Here is a 6,000-nt window from a genome sequence, read left to right as displayed (position 1 = left end):
TATGAAAATATCCTGCCCAGTTGGTTCACCTTGAATTTTCTGCTGGATACAATTCTTAGAGCTGGATAGTGAATTTTCTGCTGGATACACTTCTTACACATAATTAGCAGCAATTCAAGAAAGGAATAAGTATTGATATAGCATTTAATACTGTACAATCTTTTACATATGCTTGCAATTCTTATGTAGGAATTCATAACAAACTATAATCCACTGATCAGTATCCATGAAGCTCCTAGACAACCATTAAAAATAATAGCTAAAGAAGCAACAGTCAACAAGCTTTTGATGTATTCACATTGGATTATGTATTAGTTCCCTTAAAGAGAAAATGGTCTTTAAAGAAGGTCTGGAGCATGGTGCCTAGGGTGGCTGTGGAGTCACTGTCTCTGGGAGATGTTCAAAACCAGCTTTAGCTGGCCTTGCTCTGAGCAGAGGGAGCGGAATAGATGATTTTCAGAGGTAGAAATTTCTCAAACATTCTATGACTCTGAGTATATTCAAGATTTCATCCTCCGTGGAAAATGCGAGACATGGAATAAGAAAGGAAAAATAGCTCAATATATAGACTGCTTCTCTGGGCAAGCCACAATCCAATGAAATAAATTTAGGAATGTGAGCTGTGTAGCCCATAAAGCAGGCTTGCCACTTAGCCTTTAAGTAAATGGGTACTCTTATGCTTGAATCTTACATACTTAATTGCTTTGCTGAAACCAAAGAAAGAAAATAAGGACTCCTTTTTAAAAAAACATATAAATTTCCCCCAAATTAAATATGTATGTTAAGCATTGCTTGAACATATATAAATAAGTCTCAGACTAAATTTATGCAGAAGCTACTTTAACATTAATAACCTTTTGGGTTTTTACTTAAAGGAAAATTGGGGAAGAAAAATCTAGTCAGCCTTTAGCTTTCAGCTTTTTTACCAGCTTGAACTCCTGGGTTCCATATAAACAAGATTTAAGAACCAGTCTTTACAGGCTAAGTCTTAATAAAATCTGTACTATGTAGGGTTTTGTTGGCAGTGGGGTGAGGGATATGTGGAAAAGTGGTTATTTCCTTATCTTTTTTTTTTATTATTAAATCAAAATAGTTCATGATAAACAACTTATATTGTCAGCCATCTTTTGAGCCCAGGATTGGTGTCAAACAGAGTTGTTTAATGCACGGGGCCTGCCAAGTAGGCATCTTTCTTAGCAGACAGACCTAATCCTTCATGGTCCACTGACTTTACCTTTATGAGTTCTTTTGATTGGTAATTGAGAGAATAAATCTTTGAAGAACTTACATAAATGCAAAAAAGAAACCCCATTAAGATTCCAGCAGTAAAATACCTACTGGCATATTTTATATGGTACCTTTTAAGTCCTCTGCCACCTAAATTCATTTTCCTAGACAAAGATTTGAGATTGGCATCCAGCTATGGATTTTGTTTTCTTATGCATTGTCATCTGCACCCTCTATATTTTAACTTTTAATACCAGCACAGTAAGTGAACTGAGAGCTGGATTGTTCTGAAGAACTTTGCATTATTGAAGATGCAGAGCAGAATAAAGAATTCAGTGTAATAAAGCACTTTATCTTTCCTGTCCCTTTTTCAGGTATACAGAGACATTCTTTTTAGTAAATTTTAAGTCTTACACTGAGTGTAGGATTAGTTAGTGATGGACTAGTGCACCCCTTGCTAACAAAGAAACAGGAGAGAGCTCACACATAGAGTAGAGGAGGCAAATCTGAGCTTCTTGTAAAGCAAGAAAGAAAAAAGGGAACACTTGCACTTGCTACCTACCTACCTGCTAAGAATTTACCAGTCCCATAAACATGAGCTACTTTCTGTTCACTTACTTTTCAACTTTTCAGTCAAGTGACCACTAGGCCCTGGGCAATAAGTAACTCAACAAAGGGGAAAATTCAACTGAAAGCCCTAAAAGTTATAGTGAGTGTTTTCAAAGGCAAAACTTTCTCTGAAGTGTGTAGTGCACAGCTCATCCCCTATAGATTTGCTTACTGGTAGGAAGAATTATGTCAACATGACTTGTTAGGTTAAACGTAACCTCACACAGAGCATAATAAAGATTTGACCTCATTAAATTTGGAGACCTCTTGGCTTTGTGCCTCTTTACTTATCAATTTATAATTGCTCTTCCTACACATTTCTGTTATAAGATGAACACAATCACATACAAAGGGGGAAAACTGAGAATTTTAGTGGAGAAATGTAAGGGCTTTGGTCAAAAAACTGGACCGTTTACATTGTTCACATATTTGTGTAACAGTTCTAAAAGCAGTACTGTAGCAGTGCACCCATGATAGCCCATTTTCAAGAGGACACGCAGGAGATACTACATATGTAGAAAAAAATATAATTTCACAACAGATACATTGCTCATCCTGTGGGATTATGGCTGTAAAACTTGCACAAACTGCATATTGGCTTTGCAAAGAGGTAAGTTCCATTTATACAAACTAATTTACTCAGAGACTATTCTTAAAATACAAGGTTAGCTACAACTCCTATAGAAACAGCCATGCTTGCTTGTGATGTACAATTCATTGCACATTGTATTTAATATTGAGTAAGTCATAACCTTTTTGTAGGGTGGGTGAAATATGAGTAGCAGGCCTTATTTTTCTGCTTGTACTGTGGGTAGTAGGATTGAACAATATTCAAATGCTGCCACTGTGGCAAGATTGTCATGTCCTAAACGTAACCTCTTTAAAAAAAATAAAATAAAATTGAAAACCTGAAACTTATACAGGGAAATACTTGCTCTTATTTCTCTGCACAAAAGTCCAGGCATGGATGAAGAAGAAGATATCGTAATAAACACTTGAATAATTGGAAAGTAGTAATTGGTAGGTCTTAAACTCTTTGGGCAAAATCCCACAATGAGTTCATAGAGCTTGGCTGTTCAATGCTTCAGAAATCAAAAGCCAGAAAAGAAAGTCCTACCTTAAACTTTGAAATACATGATACCAAAACAAAGATGTCTTTCCATTGATACAGGCTGGGGAGAAGGGAGGACAGAGAAGTACTTTCGTTTCTGTTTCTCATGGAATTTAATACCCATGAAGTTGTCAAATTGGTAGTCTCAAAGAACCAAAAGTTTTTGTCTGGCCAAATACAGCTTATGCAGCACTAGTGCAAATATTGCTGTCCTACCACATCAATGCCTGCTGCTCTGCACAAAGAGGGAGAGCATCAGGAGGTGTTTGTAGGATGTGACCTGGCTGTCAGGCTGATGTGGTGTGTCCTCTCTCATTGACAGAACTACAGCCAATAGGGCTTTGTTGAAATGGAATTGACTTTAAGGAGAAGGTCATCCCAAATCCTAAATATTAGAAAAAGTTGCAAGCACAAGGTATAAGCTAATGCAGTAATCCAGTCCTCTGTGGTAGCAAGGTCCATTCTAAATTAATGCCATATTTGACTTAAAGTTTTCTATTATTTACCATGATGGAGTACTGTTCTACTCCCTCTGTCATAGTTCTTCCAAGTAATATCAGATGTTTAAGAACTTCCAGTAAGGAAAAATCACATAAGACCTGGGGTATATCCCATCTGTAAATTGCTTTCTCTGCCCACTCTGAAAGTTGTCATAAGATGACTCTTCTTCTTCCAGTAGTCTTAACTCCAGTGCTTTGTGTTCAGAAAGTATCTCTGAATCCAAAACGGACCCGGAGCTCCAGAGGCAGCTACACAGACCCTGTTGAAAACCTTGCACAGTGCAATGTTTCACTGTAGCATGTCATCAAAACCTACTTCATTGAGTCCATACCAAGAATTTGTAGACAATAAAGGATACCATGAGGTGACATCTGTGGTGGCATTCTGAATGGGAGCTTTAGTGTTCTCTTGATGACCCTTATGTCTAGCTTCCCAATGCTCTCTGACACTTTGCCTGAAGATCTTTTTGGAAAGCACCAGGTCTAGGTATATTTAACATTATACTCAGATTTTTTTCAATAATTAGTATTATTATTTCACTTTGCTTAATCTCTGTCTACCCTGATTTCATGTTCCTGTCACCTTTCACTTTTTTCTTCCTCTCCAGCCTGAATGTTTCTCTGCTTTTCTTTCTCTACGACATGACTCCTTCTCTTCCCTATCATTCCAATTTCCCCTGGAAATGTTGTACAGCTTCACTATCTTTTTCTTCTCCATTAGACATAATGTACTGCTTTACTGTCTGCCAAGCTGAGCATTCCTGTGTGCTACTGTCTAGAAGTGACATGGGTGATTTGGGTTTTTTCTTTTTAACTTATCTTGTAGCAGCATTCCCTAACAGAGGCAGCTGTAATGGCTCTTTGATTTTGTATTAAATTCTTTTTTAATAAGGGTAGTTATGCTGGCAAGCTTTGTTCTGCACAGAAACATATGCACAGTTAACACAATATATTTCAGATAAGTCTTCAGGTTGTCGTAAGAGACATCTCTCTAAACAGGGAATGAAAAGAGCAGCAACTTTTTAAGAAATTCCTTGCCACTGTGGGGCAATGTTCCTGGGATTTCTGTGTATATAAAATATATACATTTTGTATTAGGAATTAAATTACCGGTCAGTGCAGCAGCATCAGTATTGCAGTCATTTCTGGGTGTTTCTAGGAGAAGGTGGGGCGTGGTAGATATTGTCAGCTTTAGGTACCTTTGTAATTTAAGATGTAAAACTAGCTAGAGTAAACTTAAATTTCAACATTATTTCAGCCCACCCACTCTTCTTAATATTTACCAAGTTTGCCTTGGGCCTGGCTTTGAATTCAGTCATTTGGATGATTTTGTGATGGAAGAAAGGAAGAGACAGGCTAGGTCTTTTGAGTAGCTTGTGCCCCTACCCCACTCAAGAGATGGTGATGGCTGGAGTGATGCTCCCAGCATTTATCTGAGCAGAGAAGTGGTTAACTGTGAGGGCTGGAAATTCAGATCAGATATGCTCTTTTCTGTCTGCTGCACAGTCTGTCACATGTACCCTACCTGCCCGCCAGCCTAATTCATCTTAGAATTAATGTCCCCAGTGACGTACCAGGAGCACTTTGGGCCCTGTGGCTTCAGGCACATGCACATTTGGACAGGCATCACCACAGTGATTATACTTGGGCAACGTGTTGTGCTTTTTTTAATTTAATTTAATTTTTAATGGAGCTTGACATATTTCCAAAGTATAATCAATGCAGTGACATCTGCTTGAGCCCTGGCTCCACAGGTCCTGTCTAGCTCTAGGTCTTATTCCCAACCTTCATTTAACTAACTAATATGCATATTTAATAATGTGCACACATTTCCCTGATCTTGGAATGCAGTATCATGTCTGGCTGGAACAGTTTCAAGTTGTTATTGCCTTGTTTCTGTCTCAGGCATGGTTCAAGACTCTCTACTGCTGCATGTTAACTTTCTGCTGGCCCTAGTGTTTGAGCAGAAGCATTAATATTTTTATTTACAAGTGTAAATGAAACATTTCTGGGAGAAGTAAAATAACAGATTAAAGCTGTCATATTCTATAACCTTCTCCATATCAGGTACACATTTTCCCTTTCTGTTAAGATCACCAATTATGCTGACTGGAAGGTGAGAATGGATTTTGTCTCGTTGTTAATGTTTTGGTTTTGGGGATTTTTTTGTTGTTTTTTTTTTCTTTGTCTTTCATGTTAAATCAGATATTAAGTCCAACAGATATATATGAAGTGTTGTGTGTAGTTTTCCAGACACCTTTTCCCCCATCTCCTGATAATTGCTACAGCAGCTGAGTCCATGGGAACAATTTCTCTGAAGTGCATTTAACAATGCTAACAGATGCTACCTGCTTGGTTTGCTGACAATTTCCTTTATTCTTTAATAATGATTTCATTTAACACCTTAATGAAAACTAATGTAGGAAATAAAACTTCAAATTGTTTCAAAGTGTTCCTGTAATATATTTGGCATTGACCTTACCAATTAAATGTAATAAAAATTAAAAATTTATGTATTTTAATTGTCCATTTAATAAGTGAAAAATATAGCTT

The sequence above is a fragment of the Myiozetetes cayanensis genome, unplaced genomic scaffold, assembly GCF_022539395.1.
Source record: "Myiozetetes cayanensis isolate MyiCay16 unplaced genomic scaffold, myiCay2020 scf2-11, whole genome shotgun sequence".
Taxonomy (NCBI): Eukaryota; Metazoa; Chordata; class Aves; order Passeriformes; family Tyrannidae; genus Myiozetetes; species Myiozetetes cayanensis.
Note: the sequence above shows the minus strand (reverse complement) of the source record.